Source organism: Lutjanus erythropterus, chromosome 13, assembly GCF_056507025.1.
Source record: "Lutjanus erythropterus isolate fLutEry1 chromosome 13, fLutEry1.hap2, whole genome shotgun sequence".
NCBI lineage: Eukaryota > Metazoa > Chordata > Actinopteri > Lutjaniformes > Lutjanidae > Lutjanus > Lutjanus erythropterus.
This window is the reverse complement of record NC_139329.1, coordinates 15257653-15281244: the sequence shown is the minus strand read 5'-3', so window position 1 is coordinate 15281244 and position 23592 is coordinate 15257653. Positions and strand designations below refer to the sequence as shown.

Here is a 23592-nt window from a genome sequence, read left to right as displayed (position 1 = left end):
GAAGGGGATGAAGGGGAAGAGGAAACGCACAGCCACACACACAGAGCATACAAACACATAGCCTGCACACACACCATATAAAGACGGGATAGGCCAACAGCTTGAAAGTTTAGGAAATGGATAGGCACATTATATCTTTACCTCAGCAAAGACATTTCACACTTTAAAAACTAAAAATTTGGGAAAATTCAAAATTTCAAGGCAACTCACTTTAGTAGATTAGATTTTTGAGCCCAACTGGAATTCTGAAGTTTTGAAAAAGTCTTATAATCCAATAATATTATAATATAGTTGTGGTAACATACTTTTTGTCCTTAGAGGAACTTGAACATCTCCAGTTTTGGAAACACCCAAAAGTTTGTAATTAGTTTGTAAACAAAAACATCCTCAACATGTGCTTACTTAATAATTAAGTTTGCATTAGCGCGTGGTTGTTGTGTAATTCATGTTGTTGGGATCCATGCGATAGCGCAGAGACAGATGTAAATGAGAATACAAGTTTCCCACTGGTCTCTGGAGGGTCCCAATGCCCGTTCTCATGACTGGAGCATCACAATATACTGTGAGGTAAAGACAACTGGAGCTGGGCCAAGCTCCGGATATATCTGGCCCCTCTGGGCCTCACAGCCACTTGCCATGCAGTGGGAAGAAATGGGCTCACACATACTGGCTGCCTGGGAGCTGTGAAAAAGCCCCCACCACACACCCCAAATGAAGCTCTCAGCAAACACTTCAGGTTGTGCCGTGCATAGGAAGTGGGAGATAAATTCCAGCATCTAAAGAAAGGGAAGCTTTGTCACTCTACGCCTCTCAATTATGAATACCTAGATGGTTGTAGGGATGAATGCATTTAGTGATGGATAGTGATGGAGAGATTTGTGGACTGTCATGCAAATCTGGATTAATACATCAGCAATGTAACCTACTGTTCTTCAATAGCTCAACCAAACACAGTGGAGCCTCCAAGAGTGCTGCTCACTAAGAAACAAACAAGCAAAATACTTTCCCATCGGGTGGAAGTCACCTCAAAACTTTGCAAAAGCCCAAATACCACCAAGCCCTCCTATAATTCCCAATATACGTTTCTCAAAGAACTGCCCGGATGAAATTTACCTTAACTTGTCTCTGTCAGATCATCTCTTGGAGAATGGTGTTTAAAAATGGAAAATATGTTCTTATATTATGTCATTGAATTGAGTGTATGGATCATGTACCATTCTCAATCTACTCACCCAAAGCACACAACACATATTGTTCCAATATCAACTACTTGCTTAATTTAAGAGAGTGACTCCAAACAAAGGTAGGTGTGCAGAGTCAGTCAGTGGTCCGCTTGAAAGCTGTCTTGAACTGATTTCAAGTGAACATTGCAGTGAGAATGCAGTCTGATCTATGACTGACACAGAGCCAAAGAAGCTGCACATGTGATGATTTTTTGCCGATATTCACTCAAGTCAATTCCACGCTGTCACTCACTGCTGAATGAATGAAATAGTTAATCAATGAATGGAGAGCAAATAATAGATTCCAAAGGATATGATACATCATCATCAATCATCATCAATCATCATTAATGTGCCCATTTACAACCAGAATAAATGAGTTCATTTGTGATGTTTTACTTAGTGCTAGAGAAGATCGGATTTTTGCTTTAAAGGAGCAGGACAAAGGAAATATAAACAGTCACAAAACATGTTGTCAGTAATAAACTGTTGGAGAAACTGTTGGTTTCTCTGCGGAAATGGAAAACACTTTCTCTCACAGTATATGTCTACAAAACCATTTACTATGTAACAAAATTGAATATTTTTTGCTTTGATTCCTAGAAACAACACAGTGAAACTCAGATTATTAAAAACTTAAATGCCTAAAAGAGAGTGTGTGGCAGCGGAGTTAATGATCAATCATCAATCGATTAATTGCCAACAAAGAATGAACATGAGTCAAAAGAAGAAGAAATGCATTTGTATCTTATTAATTAGTAATGATTAATTGACCGTTTTCAATTGGTTTAGGAAAATGCACAAAATTTACAACCCAAGTGTATAAGTTGTGTAGCTTGTTAAAACTTGGGACAAGTTGTGTCATTAAAATCTACATAAATCTACATTGTACATTTTAGCAGTAATTGTAAATACTTCACTCTAACTTTGTACTACTGCTACCTTTACTGTGTTTGGGCAGTCAGGTCTGGAAGGGTTGACCCTTAACAACAGATATGGGGCAGCAGGGCAGGCATTCAGTACCATGGTCAGTGACATAGCCACAAACCTCAGCTCATGTTGACCTGAGCTACTGTAAAGGAGCCTGATCCTGAGGTCAGCAGGTAGAATTCCAGCACCAGAGCTACCAAAAGCCCTCACAAATCAAACATACCACTATTGTCAAATATAGTTTTCAAAAGAATTTCACACACATACTATACATTGACCTCAGGGAGCAAATCTTCCCTGTTTGGCTGCTATTGGTGTGTTTTTCAATTACAACGCTACCAAAGAAAACAAATCTCCTACTTGGTTACTATCCATCATGTGCTGAAATCTGGCAAACGCTTTAAACTGTAACTCCTATTTTTATGCTTTCATCACATTTTCCATTTTTAGCTTTCAATTTTACAATCAGGGTGCATCAGCATCCTGGCAGTTGAACCGTACCGTACGTGCCTGTCCCTCAGCATCCTCTAAGGTTTCCCTTTGTTTGGCACAACTCTTTGTGTCCGTAATGAGGCAGTCATTAGAGAGAGCCTCTGGGAATCCTGATGCTAGTGTCGTAGTCTGCATAGGTCTCTCAGATGTGACCAATCCCATTGTAATTATGAGCTAACAGCCTATTATACCGGGGGAGTGGTTGTTATAAGGGTGAATTGGGTGATTTCCATTCATCTGGATAATATCTGCAAAGAGACTTAGTTTGATGGCATCTAATCCAACCCACTTCAAAGCCACAGTTACAGTTGTGATGCCAGTTACTTATTAATATTTGTATATATGTTGTATATATGTGGAGTGGTAATTTTGGGGAGATGAATGATTAATGGTTAATTGTTTTGCAAATACATTTTTGGTTTCTGCTCCACATTGAACCTTGCTATGTGTCCTACATTTCATGCTGGTGGACTCACACATTGTTCTAAACTGTTGGTGATGGAAAAACATCACCAACAGTCAACAAATATTTCCTTGAGCTCTTCTTGATACAAATGTAGGTTGTTCGAATGTATTATGTACTTACTTTTGTTCAAAGTCAGTGTGCGTTATCACAATTAAAGCAGAATTACGCAGGTTCTGTTTTGGCCTATTTGTGATGCTATGTACACATGCAATTCAAAGATATAGCCACATTTACCATAAAAGACAGTCTGCTTTTATGATCAGTTTATTTTTAGAAATTCTTAATTGTATATTCTATCGAACAAAAAATAAAAAAATACAAACAATACTCTGGAAACACAAATATTTTCCCATACTCTCCTGTCTTTTTCCATACATATCCAGACCTGGAAATGACTGAAATCAAATACTGCATAGGGATCCTAAGCATTTGTAACACTCACTCTTTCCTCCCTCATGTTCTAAGAGTCTTAACTGTAATGATATGTTGTCTGTGGTGTCCTTCAAAGCTGCTACCAAAAGGATTTTGTTACTGCCCTCTCCCCAGCCCCCATCATTTGCCTAGAGCTGCTGAGATGAAAGGTCAGAGGAGCTGCTGTACTTTCTCCATTGGATGAGGGGTCACACACCTACTGCAGACACAGCCATCCCTCATCTCTTTCCTCCTATAGCTGTTCCTGCGTTCACGTCGGCTGCATATGAAGAGACGCTACTATCATTAGCAAAGGCGCATCTGTTTAACAGAGCTGGCTATATAGCAGCACGCAGCGTTTGATGGCTTCAGTCCGATCCCCACAGGAGCTCATTAAATCTGGGTAAGGCAGGACCACCCCCACCCCCTACTACAACCACCACTATGTATACCCGCTGCATCGCTGAGAGGGAGATGACAGAGGCAGAGGGAGAAGGGAGGCGTATAGTAGACAGAGGGTGGGAGGGGTAAAACGGTAGGAATGCCACATAAAGATAGATGTGTAACAATGTATGGGGGAAGGGTGAAGGAAAAAAGGGGGAGGGTGGAAATGGGAAGGTGTGGCCGATGAAGGTAAGGATGCAGACAAAGGAATGGAATGGCGATTAGAAAATGAGCAGAGGTGGAGAACAGGGGTTGGGCGGAGGACATGATTAAGAAATCAATTGAAGTGGAGAATGAGATGGAGCATGTCGCTACATGTACAGTATTATGAAGGGCTTCTTTGTCATCAGGTTATCTGTGGATACATGAAGAGCTGACATCTGTGTTGGGCAGCTGGCCCGGTGCAATGAGATTAGTGCACAAATCACGTTTCATACATCGCTAGACTCACCTGCCACACTCTCAAATATAAATATATGCAGACGATACATGCACTTACACTCACTGTCTAACCCCCCCTCTGGCTCACATTAGTGTGAATACATGGAAATTAAAGCACACACACACACACACACACACACACAGAATATTGTACTGTTGTTTGTGGTCATAAATCTCTGTTGGTCTAGTTGAGTGGTATGGCGGGGTGGGGTGGGGGGCGGGGTTACAGTCTCACTCAGGATTTGCCAATAAGAGGACTAAGGAGGATGGATGTTCTCTCACTAATTAAACACTGTAGTGAGTCTGTAGGGACGGAGCACAGCCTGCAGCAGTGGCCCACTCTCCTCACACCACCCCGCAGTGTTGACAGAAAGGGCATTCCTGCACACACACACACATACACACACTGCTCATTACATCAGCCAGCTAGGATGGACAATCACTCACACACACACACACACACGCACATACATACACATTGCTAGCACATGGAAGAACCCCTGAGTGGGTTCTAAATAAAACCCTTGGAATTTAAAAAGGTTCTCGGAAGACCCCCTGTGTGGTTTCTTGTTAGCACCCCCAGAAGGTTGAAAGATTCTGGATAAAGGGTTCTCTGAAAGGGTTCCACATAACCAAAAGGGTTTTCCTATAGGGGACAAGCCAAAGAGCCCCTTATGGTTCTAGTTTGCACATATATTTCTAGGATGTTAGGCCATGTCTAAAATAGAACAGGTCATCTGTCAAGTTCATATAGTTATAAAAACATGACAGTAAAACTATGTTTGAAATGTCATAATGAGATAATTGCCTTCCTCTAAGGTTAACCAAATACATTACACAATGGTAAAGCCCCTGCGTAGAGTTTTCAGGTTTATATTCTATATTCTTAGACAAAAGTACTAGAAGTATACTGGCTGTATACTGTATCTTGCACACTGTCTGTTCAACCAACAGAAATTCCTTGACATAGATTACAATTAATTTCACACAGTACTGCCTGCTTTAAATGACTCTTGTGCTTTGGGGTTTTGTACCATATGTTATGTACAGGCTGGGTGTCATGCCATGCTTATTACTGTAAACAGGAGATGAAACTGTACAATGTAAAAAGAATTTGTTTTGACTTAAACAAGTTAGTCTCCAGGCTGCCTTAACATTTTAGATTGACTGAATTTGAAAAAGAAAAGTTGAGGTAATTTTGTAATATGTCAACATAAATAAACTTTTCTAGTCACACAGACTTCATAAAAATTCAGTAGTTCTTAAGAAAGCATGCTCAATAAATCGTATTCCTTATTACTTGAATTACTTGATTGTTTATTATATACAAGAAAAGTCTGTCTGTTTTTTTTTTTACAGTGTATGTGGACATCCTCTGTGGTAATGATATCGTACACACATTTCTATAAGGTATCATCATTATATAGTTGAAAAGACGTCTCCCTGTATGCATCGTGTTTTTTCTGATCTCAACAATCCTTGTCTGTGTATCTGCACTGAGGAGAACACATCAAATCGAGGATGACCGGAATACAGTAGGGAAGCATATCAGGAAAGCAGGGAAGTGTGACAGAGCTGTCAGTGGTTCTCTCTCTCTTTCTCTCTCTTATTATCTGTGTGTGTGTGAGTGTGTTATTTACAGTATGCATCTCTCTTCCTCATTACACTCCCTACGCATTGCTCTTTCACTGCCTTCTCCCTCCTCGTCTCCCTGTTTTTGTTTTTACACAAATGCACAACATATCGCTGCTATCATGTCAACTAAAGAAGTGCCTTCAGCTGCTATGCATGTCTGACAGACAACCCAAATTCAGCAGAGGCAGATACCTGGAACCCAGCACTCTTGTTTCTAGGCACCGAAGCGCACAGGATACCAAGAAAACCTTTGGAGTATGAAAATCTGGTGTGAATCTGAGTGATGGCCAACTGTTTTTGTAGCAAACAGAAATAAAAAAAAATATCATAAAATAAATCTGCAACATTTAAGACTACAGAGGATCCAAGAAATATGTTTGGACTGCCTTTACCCTTTTAGAAAAGCAAAACTTCAGTTTGTGCAGTAAGCTGTTAATATGACTTTAGGCCTCGAACAATGCAAGTTTGCTTTCCTTTCAGGACCACTTCACCGTCACTGTTCTTTCAGAACCACCTCTACACACATGAACCAGGAGGGATTTTCTCATAGCACTTAAATATAGTGAAAATAAAATCTAATCGTCGCCTAACTGACTGCTGTTAAATGTAAAAAGCCACAGAGGGACCCCTGCTGCTGCTCCTCACTTCATTGTTTTTCTTTCCACGTCATTATTCCCCGCATACTTTGTCAAACTATGTAAATATTTCTTCAGTCACACGCAGGACTGGAATGCCATTGAGAGTGGATGTGCTCGCTTAGGTTTTTTCCACCACCTAATTATCACAGCCTGCCTATAGTCACACTCAATCATGATCAGAACGTCTAGGCAAAAACATTTTCAGCACATTTCCACTGTTTGATCCCAGTAAGAGCCAAATCCCCAGAGTGCACTCATCTTAGCCTGCTCAGAGGATGGTAAACCCCCCTTCAGTCGAGATTTAAGACATACAACACAAATTCCCCGAAATCCTGGTTCACTGTAATCCTCATACAATAAGAGCACCCAGGATTCCCAGTGATGTCAGGATCCATCTGGATACAGCAGGATTCTGTAGTATGTCAAACTGATTTCAATATTCTTTTAATATTCCATTGGAAAAGATAATCTAAATGAATTCGACTGATATTATGTAAACCTAGGCAATATTTAGGCTCTATTCTCTTTTTCAGATATAAGGTTTACACTGTAAAAAGCTACACAGGAATTTCATATATAATTCACATATCATATAGGGATGTAACAACACATTGATCTGGATTGATGTACTGGTTCAGTCTTCAACGATCCAATAACAGTGATGCACAGTGAAAATACTGATCCATATTGTCATCTTGAAGATATGAAAATTGTGTGGAAGACTTCGGTCATAAGCTTGTAAAATCATGTTTTAGTTGCTTTTTTTGAGTTGACATAAATTTAACTGGGTGCGTTAAATGGACATTGATATTGATATCAGACATTGATATCAGACCCTTAAATTGAATCAAATCAAGATAATATTGTGGCAGACCTTGTTATATTGGCAAATATCATGTAATTGTCCAGAGAATCTATATTATATTGTTTCATGATGACACTGATTTACACAAATTATATGGAATAATATATTCCATATAATTTGTTAGCACATTTCCCCTTTCTTTCTTTTGTCAATTTTCTTGACCCATATTATCTATCTGCACTGTGAAAAATCATAGAAGAATTAAGTGGAATCAACTAATCTTTTTTCATGAACTTAATGTAAATAAACAAATTTTATTTATTCATGTTAATTACATTTAAAATTTCCATGGATTTATTTTCAGAATTAATGTACTGGACAGTATTCAATCATTAAATTACTTTTGTAAAGAAATAATGATCAGTATATCAGCAGACTTCACGGTATGCACTGTTGGAGAGTTAAAACTGTCCCGACACCCTTTTTAAGACTTTTTAAATGTAGAAAATATACAAGGAAATCAAATTTCTTTATAATGTTCATCAGTCTGACTAAAGAGTTGCTGGTTCAACTTAATATGTTAATCTCATTTTCTTAGGTACAACTGGATGAGTATCAAGTTTATTTGACAGGTTTATTTGTTTTGAATAATTGCATAAATAATAATTACAAAACGACCTCAACTTGTCTTTTCAAATTCAGTCAACTGACAATTTATGTTTGTTGCTGATTAAACTTAACATCTTAACCTTTACTGAACACATTTACACAGTACAACTGTATCACTTCTGTTGACTAGAAAAGTTTGTGTTGAATAATTACAAAACTGCCTCAACTTCTCTACATGTCTTTTCAGCCAATTTAAAATTTTAAGGCAGACGGGCACTAACGTTTTTTAAAGTTAAACCGATATTTATAGTGTGTTCATAATTCTGGCCTATGTCACAGCACATCGTTTGTATATGTATAGTTTTTAGACACTGCGAGGTAAAAGTCTAGATAGATAGATAGATAGATAGATAGATAGATAGATAGATAGATAGATAGATAGATAGATAGATAGATAGATAGATGCAGCTCCTAATTAACCAGCGCATAATGTGGTGAGCCAAAAACCCTCAAACAAAACCCTCTCTGTGTTCATCAGCCATTGAGGCAAGCCGCTCTTGGAACACGCCACCCCTACTAGAATAATGGGCCACTTTACAGGCCTCCAAGTTAGTTCACAGAATCTAGAGCTGGGAAACCGCTAGCACAGGGTTCATGGGGAGGAGGGGCAATTTAATTGTTTCCTTCGTTTTTTGTTTTTGTAAACCCCCCCACCCCCCCTCTCCTCTTTTAGTTCTGAAAAGGGGGCTGACAAACATGCAATGAAGGGGATTGTTGTGTGTTCCGCTGGACAAGTGGGCGAGGTAAACAAAACTGGACTGCAGGGTCTATCAGCTGGGCTTGTCGGGATGGGATAGGCTGAGCAGTGGGGAGCAGCACACATGCAGCGGGAGGATTGGTCGGAGATCTGTGGAGTAGGAGGGGTGAGGGACGTTTTTTTGGGGGGGAGAGGAGGGTATAGAAGGGTAAAGAGTCCCCGAGGGTGAGAGAGCAAAAGGGGTTTATTCCGGAAGAAGTGGGAGGTGGGACATTGGTGCTGAGGTTACTCCTCCAAGTGTGGGCATTGTATTTGGTGCTGAAGTTCTCATGCATGTCCCGTTTTGGCTCCCTAAAATGTCCGAAAGTGATGGAGCTCTCCGCGATTAAGCAGACAAGTGGCAGCTCTGCTCCGCGCTCCCACAGCTCAGGCTATTTACATACTCAAGAGGAACATTAATGCCGGCCGATCCCCCGGTGCTGAACAAAGAAGCACACAAACCTGCCTCAGAGGCCCATTACGCACTTAATTGAGGATTTGTGGAATAGTAAAAAGGGGGCAAAGGAAGAGGAAGGTGGGTGAGACGGGGAGGGGCAGTGGGCAAGGTGAAAAATGACACTAGTTTTGAACTTTTTTACACTATTTCTAGCTATTTTTTTCCTGTCTTGCAGGTGAGGCCAGACCCCAGCTGAGGGCACTAGGATCAAGAGTGAAAATGATACCTAACAATAACTTTCTCTTTTTTCCTGATCAGCTGATCCTCCCATTATCCTCATTATGACACCTCCATTAAAGCTTAACTCTAAAAAGGAAGGATATGAGGAGAAAAGCAGCTAGAACAAGTTTTCTTCAGGAGAAAATTCATAATAAAGTTATCAGACTGGAATTTGGTTAAATCAAATAACCTTTATATTAATCTGCATAAATATAGAAGTTTTAGTTACTCAAGTTAATTGAACTTAAAATTTCTAGTATTTATTTTCAGAACACTTCAGAACTTATAAACATAAGTTTATCGAACTTGATGTCTTTTGACTTGAAATTATGAGTTGAATGAATGAACTGTACAGAGTTCAATTAACCCAATAAATGTTTTAAAAGTTTCTGAAGAAGCATGATACATTATTTGAGAGTTAAAGTCTCTTGAGACCCTTTTTTCAAACTAAGAAAATGTAAAAGCAAATCAAAATTGTTTACGTTGTTCACCAGTCTGACTTAACAATTGTTGGTTCAACTTAATATCTTTCACATAGGGAACAAGTTTTCTAAAGTAAAGTAAAAACTGAATTAGTATCAAGTTTATTTGACAAGAAATATTTATTTGTTTTGAATTATTACCTCAACATGTCCTTTCAAATTATTTCAAATTATAGTTTATAATATAATTTAAGGCAGCCCAAATGATAACTTTTTTTAAAGTTAAATCAAATACTTCATATTCAAAATGTATTACTGTAACATATTCTTAACTATATTTTAAAGGCTCTTTTGATTCTGTAAGGTCACATGTCCCAGTATTTGAAACGGTTAACTGAGTTGTTCGTTCAAATTAATATCTTAAGCTTATTAAACATGTTTTCTACAACTTAAATTTTAAGGCCTGAACACTACCAATTTTAAGTTTTATGTACAGTGAATTAAATTCTAAAATTCTGAAGTATAGTTTGGATTGTTTGGAAGCTGTCAATATTCTTTTTTAGTCTTTAAACTCACTCTCTCATCTCCCTCTCTCCTAAATTCAAGTGAAACTAAATTATTCTGCTTTATTGTCTTATTTTGAAATGTTATTGCCTCTGTGTGGAGGAAATGGAATAAACAAACGTCGCTCCATGCGACAACCAGTGTGAATCTGTCAGACTGCATCTTGTGACAATTGTTTAGATGAAGTCTTTTATTTGTTTTGACCAAACTGCTTAATGTGCATTAATTATGATTCTTTTGTCGCTGCACAATGGGACGATTGTTTTCTGTGGCATGGTCTCTGGTGCCAAGAGAAAAAAAAAAAAAACACAAAAACAGACCCCCCCTGTCCACCCCCTCTTCCCTTTACCAATCACTCTCTGAGCAATTCCGTGACTCCCCCTGCTGACCTGGATTCCGATGTAGCAGGTGCCAATGGGATGTGGGTGGTTTGGGGTTTTCAGGGAGGAAGACAGTGGCAGTGGTGAGGGGGGTGGGTGGGATGAGGCCTTCACTGTACGCAGTAAACACTGACTCAATCCTCTCTGGGGCCCCTCAGCCAGTATGTAAATGTTAGTATGTGACAGTAATTATGTTGAATCTGCGTCCAGCTGAAAAGAAAGAATGAAAACTGGAGATTTAATCACTTAAATTGGAGCGGATACAACCACTACTGACCACATCAACTTAGTCCACTTGTGAGAGGAACTTGTGTGTATTGACTGTATATTTTAGGATGTGTTAGCCTGATCTTCTTATCTTCAGCTTTAGTGGAAATTTCTTTGCCTTGTGGCCTTAGTGACTTTTAACCTGCGTCTACCAGATGAAACCAAGCAAAAAGTTCCCACATGGTCTTTGCACTGGCTGCACACCCATGTCTCAACATGTCTGACAACTAATACACTATAAACTAGTGGAAAGTTGAAATTCCGATAAAAATTGATTTCAAAATGTATATTTAGTTTTTTTGCTCATTTTTTTCTTATTATTATTTAACAAAGTGTGTATTTTATTGTAATTATAGGTTATTTGATTTGTGAACCTTTGGCACTTACATTTTGACACTTAAAGGCAGGGATCTCAACCTGCCAAGTCCGGCCCCAACTATGACCCCATATAATCCAAGCCGCGAAATTATTTTGTTTCTATTTTTCCAAACTTTTAATAAAAAATACCAACAATGCTCTGCTAGATTTTCATCAGGGTATTAAAGCCAAATTCAAAGTGACAGAAGAGTTTGCTAATGTATAGAAAGTGTTGTTTGCATTTTTTGTTAAGTGTGATGAAAATATGTTAGTAATGGAAATAAATAAGTTAATTTTAAGAAATATTACATTGTCTTGTGGTACTTCCTTTGAGAAGAAAATTCCAGCAGAGGCCACAAGCCAATTTGAGTTTGAGACAAAGTATATTTTGCTTTCAGCCAAGATATTTTGTCTGTTTTAATGTGTTATATGATTGTTTTTAGTATACTGTATTGTATGTTTTAGTGACTGTCCTGCGCCAAGGCAGGGTCACAGCAACATTCACTGCAAAGGTAATAAAGTTATCTCAATTATTTCTACATCTGTATTCACTGTATTTTTTGCTCATGACAGCTGCCAGGTGGCTTCCTTCACCTGTGTTGTGGAAACATTCAGGGAAATTCAATTTCCACCGCATGATAATTCTCAAATGCAAGAGTGTACGGACCTGAAAATTTCTACATACAAGGTTTACAGCTAAACAGCTACTAAAAGGCAAATCCCCTGGAAATAATTGTTGAAGCGTTTGTTAAAACACACATGATGGTTCCGTTTTCTGACACTATGTTCCATCCCTTTACACATCAACACAGATCATATGTGCAGTTTAATGACTGCTACTGTCTCGTAGAGAAACTGAAGAAATGCCTCGACCACGGCCGGCGGAGATCTATCGCTTTGCCGCCCAGCAGCAGAGTCGCTGGTGAATGCCTGTGTTTCTGTTCCTGTGCAGTCATACAGAAGTGAAGGGAGCCAGGCTCTTTGTTTGGTCAACCCATGGGAAAGGCCTCACTCTGTTCTACTCTCTGAGAACCGAAACACTCAATCTATAGGAAAGACTACAGGAGCGAGAAAAGAAGGGGAAAAAGAGCATGAATCCCACATATTAGGAAGATTCACATCAGGGAATACAGTGATGAGGAGGCCCGAAAAGGAGTACAGGGAGAATCAAGTGCAGAAACAAATGAAACTGGATGATATTAAGGTAATTAGGGAGGACTGAAATGAAAGGAACAGCTAAGGGCAGAGAAAGAGGAGTATTGAGAAAGTGAGAAAAAGAGGGACAGAGATAGACGAGCATGAGGGTGGTAAAGAGTGAAAAGAGGAGCTGGATGGCACTTTGGCAGCTTCAGCGTGTTCCCAGGAGGATTACTCAAGCACTAGATGCCACAGACTGCCAGCAAGACCACAGAGAAGCTCCCTGAATGGAGACACACAACACAAACACACACACACATCTCTGTGGATGTCTCCTCATCGTATTCTGGTGTCTATTTCACCTGTTTCCTCTCCTCCCGCTTGTTTTTTTTTTTTTCACTTCTACTGTCCTTTTCTCTTCCTTCTTTCTTTCATTCCTACACTTTTCCCAGCTTGCTCCCCGCCTCCCTTTTCTCACTCTCTATTTTTATCACTCTTTCTCTCTCGCTCTCCTCGCAGTCTTTCCAAGCAGCAGTGAGAGGAGAGGCTGCAGACAGGTAGCATATGCTCCATCTTCAGTCTGCTTGCGCAGGCCGTTTTACCAGAGGTGACAAAAGTACACACATTTTTCGTATGTACACATATACATAAGAAAAAGTACAGGCTCTGAAATGTACTCAAAGTATAAAAGTCAAACGTAGCCCTCTAAGGACATTTTCACTAACTGTTTCAGTGCAAAGCCATAGGCAGCTCATTTTTTCTCTGCAGTTGAGTCTCCTTCTCTGTCTGTCTTGTTACATTTGTTTCATCTTCTTATGTAATTTACGTCTTATTATGTTGTTTTAATGTTCTTACAGCTTGTCTTGTTTGATCTCGTTACATCTTTTTCATGTGGCTATACTGAAACAGTCTTCTTATATCATTTTGTGTAGTTACATCTTCTGTGTTGTTTTCATCTTGTCACGCCATTTTTGTCTACATACATCATATTTGTCTTGGTATGTCTTTTATGTTGTTTTCATCTTGTTATGTATTTTAGGGCATTTTTTTTTATCTTGTTATTTAATCTTTTTCTGCATTTTCATCTGGTTACATCTGTCATGCATGACATGCTCTGATTGATACACTAAGGTATCATCTTTTCTGTGTTACTGTTACTTAAGGGTGAAATAAGCCTGGATGTTGGGAAGGCGGCGCACAGTGCTGCCAAATAAAAATAATCAATAATTCTCCTCACATGCATTAACACTAAAGTGATGAGTCAGTTTTGAAAATGTAAGGACTAAAAAGTACAGACATTTGTGTTAAGTGTAGGGTATAAAAGTAAAATTTTATTCAAAAAATAAATACTGAAGTAAAGTCCAGATGCCTGAAAAATCTACTTAACTAGCTCTTCCCACCTCTGCCTTTTACATCCTCATGCATGTGCATGTCTAGAAACAACCCCAACTTCTATCCTGCTCCTTCACTCCATCCTTTAGTCATTTATCTCTTTTCAACCAAAGAAAGAGTTCTATTCTTCGCTGTCTGTCCTCCTCATCTTTTTCTCTTTCTGTCACTCCCACATATTAAAGCTACTCTCCCACTCTATCTAACACTTCTGGCAGTGCAAAATCTCAGTTTGTCTGGCAGAAGCTGAAGTGTTTCCACATTGTTCTTGGGTTTTATTGTTTTTCTCAGGCACTAAACCGCACTGAAGTACATTACAGGGCAGTGTACAAAATATGAAGGCAACAGCAAAGAAAATAGAACAGCACTATTTTCTACAGCGTTATATAAAACTATAACTCATTCTCGCTGTGAAAACAGGAGCATATTATCAAATTTTATCCACTACATGTGAGCGTATAGAATTCAATTATTCTTTCAGCTCACTCTGCAGTGTCAATGCAATTTTCTTCTAATCAGTTCATGCCTGCTTACTGGTGATGGCTCATTTGCCATCTGGTCTACTATTCCCAGTCATCTCTGAGTGTTCCAGACAAATCCATCCAGTGGATTCCTCTCTGAATGATTCTCAAGCACAGCCGACAATCCATAAAACTGTTGAGATTGATTGGAAAAATTTAATTTCCACGGTAAAGCACAGACAATGAAGAAGCTATCAGTTAGTCAAGATATTGATTTTTTTTGCTGTTACTTTCTTTTCCTTTCCATATTATTTACCCTGGGCTTGCATATCTCCACAACTACCCACCCCCTAAGTGTGTGTATTTGTGTGTGTGTGTGTGTGTGTGTACCTCACGGTAGAATAGCCTGTGTTGAAACACAAAGGCACACTCTCCACCACACATGTTCATGTAAACATCTCCTCTGCCCTGAGTAATGTCTCCCCTCATTAAAGTAACGTCTTCACAGATGGTTATCAGAGCAGATTCCAAGGAATATGATTTGGACTCGTCGATCGGCAACGCTGCAGGGTTTTGTCTGGGCGTGTGAGTGCCTCTGTTTGTTGTGTGTGTGCGGGTATGCGTGTATAATTTCTTGGATGCATTTATGCTCAAAAGGTTGGGTACTTTCATCATACAATGTTGGACTTAGGATCATTAACTTTCATTTACAGTCTTATCCAAAAACCAGTTTGTTATCAGCATTAGTGCTGCAACTAACAATCATTTTCATTCTTGATTAAGCTGTCAGGATTTTTTCGATTAATTGATTAGTTGTTTGATTTTCTAAAAATGTCAGAAATGGTGAATTTTGACTTTTTATGCTTAAGAAAATGACTGAAACCAAAACAAATAATTGTCAAAATAGCTGCCAATTGATTTCATAATCGATAATGGATTTATCATTGCAGCTCCATTATCAACATCAATTCTTACTATAACAAACACAAATATTAGAATCACAGAATTAATTAATTTACTTTTGGTCATTTGAAGAGTCTCCTTAATGAGAGACTTGTCTTAAAAGGTGCTACATCTAAAAAGGGATATGCAGCATTTATTTTGATTCATTGAGTCTATGCAACAGACATTATGAATCTGAATATATCTATGGTAATAACATAAAAAAGAATAAAAAAACAACAACTAATATTAAATAGAATATATTTCCTAGAAGAGCATGCAACAAAACCTAAACACCCGGGAAATAATTTGTTTTCTGACAAATGCAGGTAAGAGGGATTAATGGAGCTCTCCCAGATAAAAGTCGCTGCATAAATTCCCTCACACTAATGATGCTTTTCTCTGTAAACAAATGCTAAATATGTGCATAATGTGCCCAAACAGACTCCCATTGATCAGAATGTGAATTCTCATTTATGTGAATTGGTTGTTATGGCCACATTCACAGCATCTAATCCTCTCACACGATATACACATAAAACATACACTGGCTTATTAAAAATCCCACCCCCCAACACATTCAGGCTGTGCATTTGTATATTAAATGACTCATCGCCCCTTTCAGCATGTGTGAGCTTCCCTTGAATGTCTGTTCTGTTGTGCTCATCCATGTAAGGCAGCAAATGCCACAGTACAGTAGTTTAGAGAGCAGCCTCTGGGAAAAGGACAAAACGCATTAGCTGCATGGACACTTTCTTTAACAGATTCTCCCAGCAATTACACTGAAGGCCATGAAGGCCTCTTCAGATCCCAGCCCTGCCGCACACAATGCACATCAGAGTATGCAGGGAGTTCCTCTCTGCAGGAACACTGGTGGAATATGCATATTTAAAAAAAAAAATCAGACTGGAGAAGTAGCACCTGATTTCCAGGATGCATGCGTCAACACACTGTTGAGGGAAGCATCCACAAACACACCATACTCATTTTCAAGTGACAAGCCAAGAGTAATGCTGACGGCGATCAACTGACGGTGCCAAGAGAGCTGGTTTCCATGGTGACATTGATGGTGCTATTGGAAAACTGTGTGGCCCTATAGTGTGTGTGTGTGTGTTTGTGAATGTGTGTGCGTGTGCGTGGACGAGTGCATGCGTTTTAATATGAAAGAGGGAGAGGGCTGCAAGGATTGGCTCAAAAGGTGGGTGGCGTTAGTCAGAAAATAGGCATTTAGGTTTTTTCCTTCCAGGCGCATTCCCAAGTTCTCTGCTAAAATAAAATGCATCCCAGATATAATATTCTGATTGCGGGGAAGAAAAAAAAAGACAGGTAATGTCATGGAATACTCTGCTTGCAAACACAACATCCTCAAGTAAAAATAAACTATAGACAATGGCTAGAAAATGATTTATTAGTGAATCAGTCAGACCAAGTCTAAAAAAAACACTAAAGCAAAAGTGGACTTTGTGAACTCAAACTTTAACTTGTTGACTAATCTGTAGAAGCATAGTAGTAAAGATTAGTAGTAAAGATTGTGCCATGGACAGGCAGATACACTCGGTAATGACACAAAAAGTTGCAAAGGAATTTTACAGTTAAAAGGTATGGGTATAAGTTCAACGTTGCTGTCCTTCATCCAACACTTTATCTGACTGAGGAGGGAAATTGTGCGTTTGGCTGAAGCAAGGCGAGGGTAGTCCCTCGGTTTTCAGGATGCTTTAGGCACGGTTAAACACACACAAACAGTCAGAGATTTGAGAAAAAAAAAAGGTTTGTCCCAAAGGTTTTATCTACAGCTCTGCCACCAAAGTGTTGCCAACGGCTGCTGTCTCTTTCAACAAACGTGTTGAGGTGGATTTTGATTGTTCCCTGTGATGTTACTGCAACTGACAGGCCATAAAGGTGAACTTAGATCACTTAGATCCTTCATATACAGCAAACCGGGTTGACTTCTGTTTCATGCATGCACGCCTGAAACAGAAATTTGTGAAAGCCGAACAGAGATGAGAGTAAATGCAGCTCTTTTGTTCGCCGGTGTAATGTAATGTGCAGCGCAGAGCTCACTGTTTTGTGCGCTCCGGGACTTTGCACCGCAGGTTGTCACTTCAGCGTCTTAACCTGAGTATCTGTGGAATATTAATATTGAACAAAGCACCAAACTCACAGGTTGATTTGAGGAAGATCTGTGATGTGTTTTCTTGTGGTTTCCCTACAAGAACCACCAGTGCACCTGCAGCAATTGCTGGATGGAGCAATTATTTCAATTAACCTGTGAATTGTTGTGATGATAAACAATAAAACGCCACAAGTCACGACAAGACAGGCCAAGCACACCCTCGTCATCTCCAATATTGCGCGGCTATTGATCCTGTTTGCAAGCTAAAATAAAAACGCATAACAGCACCTTACCTTTGTTGAAAACCACGATGCAAAAAGTTTTTGGTCTCGTCCCCTTGCAGGACCTTGTCGCATCCGCTTCAGAGAAGGTCAGCCACGGCGAGCTGCAGAGCGCACGGCGGTCCAGGACAGAGGGGCGCTTCACGGACCAAACGGAGGGATTTTCTGTCAGTAAAATCCGAGGAGCTCCGCAGCTCAGCGATCCCACTGAATGAGCTCTGCCTCACCTCACTCTTCGCCGCTTTACTCCCCCACCCACCTCCGCCCGTTTCCCCCCTCTTTGTCTCTTCTGCATGGGAATGCCAACTCCCGTTGGTTGAAGATGCAGCCTATACCGTACTCATCTCTCTCTACCTCTGTGTGTCTCTCTCTTTCTCACACACTCTCCCTCTCTCTCAAAGTTGATGCAAAACCTGATTATAAGGAGTTGTAGTGCAGAGAGCTGGATTCATTCCACTATATTTTATTAAAATCAACAAAACCACAGTTGAACCCTTTAAAGTAGCCCAATTAAAGCGTGCATTAACATGCAAAGGGTGTTCTGCAGGTTTTCTGAGCTCCTCTTCCCTTATTGGCCAGCCTTTGATGTGTTATGACCTTTATTTTGTTGCACTTGCTGGAGATAGGCTAAAACTCATTAAAGCCAATGATTGATATCTATAGCTAGAATAGCATCCTATATCCTCTGATCTTCTACAGTATATTATCCACTGAAGGTCAATCATGAATTCAATCCCACAGAAAATCACTTGTGAAACTGATGAACGCTATAAAAAATCAGAGGAAAGGGGTGTGGAAATATTTCTGGCAAGTCAGTACACTGTCTAAGTATTACTCATTTCTGTTTGAGTGACAAAATGTGCTACTTACATGTTGATCGCTACAAAGTATTCCTATTCCTCAGGCACTTAAATTGTATTATACTTGACTTATTTAATTTAAGGTTTATGAGCTCGATTTTATACTTACTTTTGGCTTATATGCTTGATTTTATGCTTCTGCTATGATGACATTTCAGGATTCACTCCTTAAAGACTGTTATGTGCTGTTGTACCCTGCCTTGTCAAACTTAATTAAAGGAAAATGAAACTGAGACGTGTGTTTGTAAGTCTGAGGATGAGTAAGAAGACGAGTACAACAAGAAAGAATCAAGGGAATAAAAACTCTTGTAGCAGTTACCCAGGCATTTTCTTTTTTTCCCAGTTCATTTTATTTGAATATTGATATTCCTCTGGGTTGATTGGAGAATTATTCAGAACATCTGATGCATAGGATGTGGGGCATGGCTCCTAAATAATAATTGAGAGCAGCTTGGCACAATCTCCTCTTAGCCAATCACGGTGTGACACCACCCATTTTATAAGGCTCAAGAGCAATCAGAATAGCTCACCGCAGTCATTCTAATCTTACTACAACTTACCACAGACATCAAATTATCAGATATTTTCAGCCAGAAATCCTGGTCTATAGGTTCTTTTGAGGCTTCTTTGCTGTCTTTTGTTTCCTGATTGCAGGTGATTTTGAGCATTCTGAAAACTAGTTTACACCTTTCCACTAGGTTACCTGCATGAAGGCAGATTTTAGTGCTATTTGTGTAAGAGTTTTGATGGCCAACAGTTGCAGGCTTTATATTTGTTTGTTTCTTATTGGAGAGGGGTTTGTTTTATTGAATATGCTTTTTTAAATTGTTATTGAGGAGGTATTTTCTTCATTGTGGAAGCACTTGAAAGATTTGATTCTCCAAGTTTTTTTGTGTTATCTGGTTGGCAACTGGTTCTCAGGTTTTTCTCCAGTAAGCTGAAATGTGTGGAATCAGTACTCTCATGCAATTAGCAACCAGGAAGGGACCCATAATACAAAGCATGATCTTTCAAATAAAGAGTTTAAGAGATGTTTGATTAGCAGTGTATTTATCAAGCATATATTATTGAATTGTGTATCTAAAGGGCATTTCATGTGTTAGTCAAAGTCAACACTAGTGACTTTCCATTATGTCTTTGGAAGATCCAGACATTACAATGACCACATTTGAACCGTTCAAATTCAAATGATCAGGTTGTTGTCAGGCGTCTGCAGAGGCTTGATGACGAGCTGATTATTTGAATCAGGTGTGTTGGAGCAGGAAAACATATAAAACATGCAGGGCAGTGGTCCCTGAGGACCAGGGTTGGGGAACACTGCTTTATCTGACTGAGGTTTACACAAACTAGAATGTATGGTCCCCACCATGGCTCTGAAATGTCAGTAGCCTGACTGATCTGTGTATTGATAAATGCAATGTGCTGTCAGTGGTGCTAAAAAGAAACAGACGGGTTTGTAATTATGACCTTTTCTCTAGGTCCTGATACAAAACCGAAAGAGCTGGTTCGCTAATTGCAAGTTGAATGAAACAAACCAGGTCCATCCCACCCGTCATTCCAACAGTCTGTCCAACAGTTTGGTCCCACACATCTCACAAATGGCCAGCAGGTAGGTGTTTATCATCCAGTTAATCCAGTAGGTGTTTATCTCTAGCAGGCTGGCCTTACATTCAAGATTAAGACATGCCACTTTTGCTTCCCCAGGCTTAAATTCCTGTATCATATAGCGATCAAGGAAGGAGTGCAAGCTGATTCGTCAAAGCCCAAAGCTTATTGTGATCCCCCTGTGCCAAGAAGCCTAAAGGAAGTCAAAGGTTTGCAAGATCTTCCACCACTCACCTGCAGAAGGAAGACACAGAGCGCTGGTTTTCTTCAACGAAAGACAAGGATAAATTTTACACCCTGTTCTCTTTCGTGAAGTTGACTCCTACTGTTTCCTTCGCTTCTACACAGAGGATCAGCCACAGTTATCCCCTCTGCACTGAGAAAATACCAGTTACACTAGACAAAAAGTTAAAAAGTATTGAAAAGGTAGCACATCTTAAGTCTGGGAGGACAAAATACTCACATTTCAATTATTTATTTGGCTCACATCACAAAAAGCAAAGTACACTTTCCATTAGGTTACCAGCATTAGAGCATAGTCAACTCCTTAACACTGAAGAGGGATTTGTTTATTGTGAGATTTGTTTCCTCAAGTAAATATTTTTTGTATTATTTTTTTTTTATTTTTGTATTATTTCTCCCCCATCAGCTGAAATGTGGGGAATTGGTACCATCATGTAACTGGCAATCATGAAGGGACCCATCACAAAGCATTATTTTTCCAAAAAAGAGTTTATGAGATGTTTGTTTAGCAGTGTATCTATTTTCATTTATTCTCCCAGATCAGTCAAAATCAGGGGAATCTATATTGCCACAGGTTATTGATGGTCAAGCCTGGTAGAATTGCTATTATTATTATTTTTTTGTGACCAATTTTTTATTGTTTTTATCCCCAATTACACAAATCATACACAATTAAGTGCAGAAAACAAGAGAAACAAACAGACAAACAAATAGGGGGACAGTAAGCATCCCCTTAACCCCCCTGGCCATTTTATAGGAATAAAAAAATATATTAGTTTGCAGTCACTGGAGCTCATATAACCACATTTATATTAATATTGTACCGTATGCTCAGTGTGTATCCCCTCATATTCATCCATCAACATATTAAATCATACATTTATCGACGGTCATGGATCGCATCAGTGATATTACTTGGTCCACAGCTCTTTGAGGCCCTCTAATGTTTCTGCTTTGGCGTTCTTTATGGATGAAATTGACAATTCTAAGACTAATACATTATGAAAGGAAGATATCCACTGATAAATACACAGAATATGTGGGGGTATCCACCTTGTAATAAGGATTTTTTTGGCTGCCATTAAGCCAGCGAAAAGAACCCGTGTCTGACAGTTAAATAAACAAAAGGAGGAATCGTCCTTTAACAGTACAACATTTGGAAGGCACAGTATTTGCACCCCAATAATACCAGATATTATGTCAGTCACCTGACTCCAAAACTGGTTGACAGCAGTTCACTCAAAAAACATGTGCACATAAGTACCAATAGTGTTTTGGCAACACAAAGAGCATATTGGGCTTGGAATCATCCTCAACTAACATCACTTCCTAGTTGACAGATAATACCAATGTATCATTTTATAATGTATCAACTGGTGGTTATAGTTACGTGATGTTAGAGAAATATTGCTCCTCCAATCAATATCCTGTCCATAATTTTTCAAATCTGCATGCCATACTACAGTAATGCCAATATAACCAAGTAATCTCTGTTGCATCTTTTTATATATGAGTGAAGTAAGGCCACTGTCACTATTACTGTTACTATTAAGTAGGAAATTCTATATTGGAGCCTGAGCCAATTAATTTTCTGTTGACTGACATATTTAACATTTATGTTTATGAGCTGGTGAGATACCTTTTATTTCAAAGTGATGGAGAGACAAAGTGTCTCACAGTGAAATATAAAACAACATTAGACATTTAGATCGGTGCATGCTTTTAGATACCACCGATGTCTGGAGGGTTGGCCAATCATTTTGTTAGAGGCAAAGGAATATTGTAGATGCACGGTGGTGCCTTGTCAAGGGTGATATTTCTCCGTTCCAAGAGGACTGTGGACACAAGAAAAACAAATACATTTGCCATTTGTTAAAATGCCTAAAATGTCCTATGTTTATATAAAACAGTGTTGCGGTGAAATTGGATTGTCAAACAGTGTCTCTTTCTCTATACCTTTCTGACAGTGGAATTAGGGGGCAAACAAAACAAACAATCACACCCACTTCAAGCGGGCCATGTGTGCAGAAGTGACAACACTGACAGGATTTTCTCTCTCAATATCATTATTTAATTCTTGACACAACTACCTCTGTCTTTTTGTATGTGCAACAGAACTGTCTCTTGCAAAAGTCTCTTATCACACTGCTCTATGACAGCAGGATTTTCAGTCTACCTTCCAATGTTGCTGTTCTGTACAGCCACAAATACTTTTGCCTTCAGAGACAGTCAGATGTTCCTTTTTGTAAACAGTTCATTTTGAACATTCACCAGCCTGTGTGCTGGTACAGAGCCACAAAATCTCATTGGGAGGAGGTCAGGGTAGGTGGACTGATCATCAAAGCATTTGACTTTGACATGGGAAATGTGTGTTTGCACCCTGTTTCCTACAAAAAAAAAAAACAATGTTACTTGTCAGCATACCTGCCAGGAACTATAAAGCGCCCATAAACTGGTCTATTAGGAAAGAGCTCTACTGAGAGGGGAAAACTTCCCCCAGATGGTGATAGCAGCAGTCAATGCCATCCTCGCATTGCTAATCAAACTGGCAGGTAAAACTGAATTGTTATTGCAATTATGTTTGGGTCAGTGCTCTGTATGCCCTTAAATCTTATTGGGCAGCAAATTAGAGCATGGGGAGTAATGAGAGCAAATCCCCCAAACTGCTCCAAGAAGTAGAGCCACAGCCAGACGCTGACTAAGCCATATGAGCAGGGGAGCACCTTTTCAAATGAGTTGATATTCCACCTCTGAACCAGGGACTAAGTGCACAGTTTTTAATATGACCTAAACGCCTGTAACATATGTATGAGCCCTCCTGTATGTATCCTGCTGTGCAGCATTTGTGTGGGCTGCACTAATTAGAGTCTTTACTGATTTCAGTTGCAGCTTTGTCACCAGCACTGAGGAAAAGGAGGCTTTAATTGCAAGTGTGGAAGGGGCATGACAGGATACAGCAATGAATATTCTTAGCTATGAATGCATTTGTTTAATTTATCAACTCT

General features: G+C 39.3%; 1 protein-coding gene across 1 annotated transcript in view; it reads right to left on the bottom strand.

Moving 5' to 3' along the window:
* The window catches only part of LOC146316326 (excitatory amino acid transporter 2-like), a 39456-nt gene extending 21319 nt beyond the window's left edge, over positions 1 to 18137 (bottom strand). The window contains exon 1 of the mRNA XM_084733800.1: positions 17892 to 18137. The gene's annotated coding sequence lies outside the window, so the exon portion shown is untranslated. The remainder of the gene's footprint in view (positions 1 to 17891) is intronic.
* Between the last annotated feature and the right edge of the window lie 5455 nt (positions 18138 to 23592).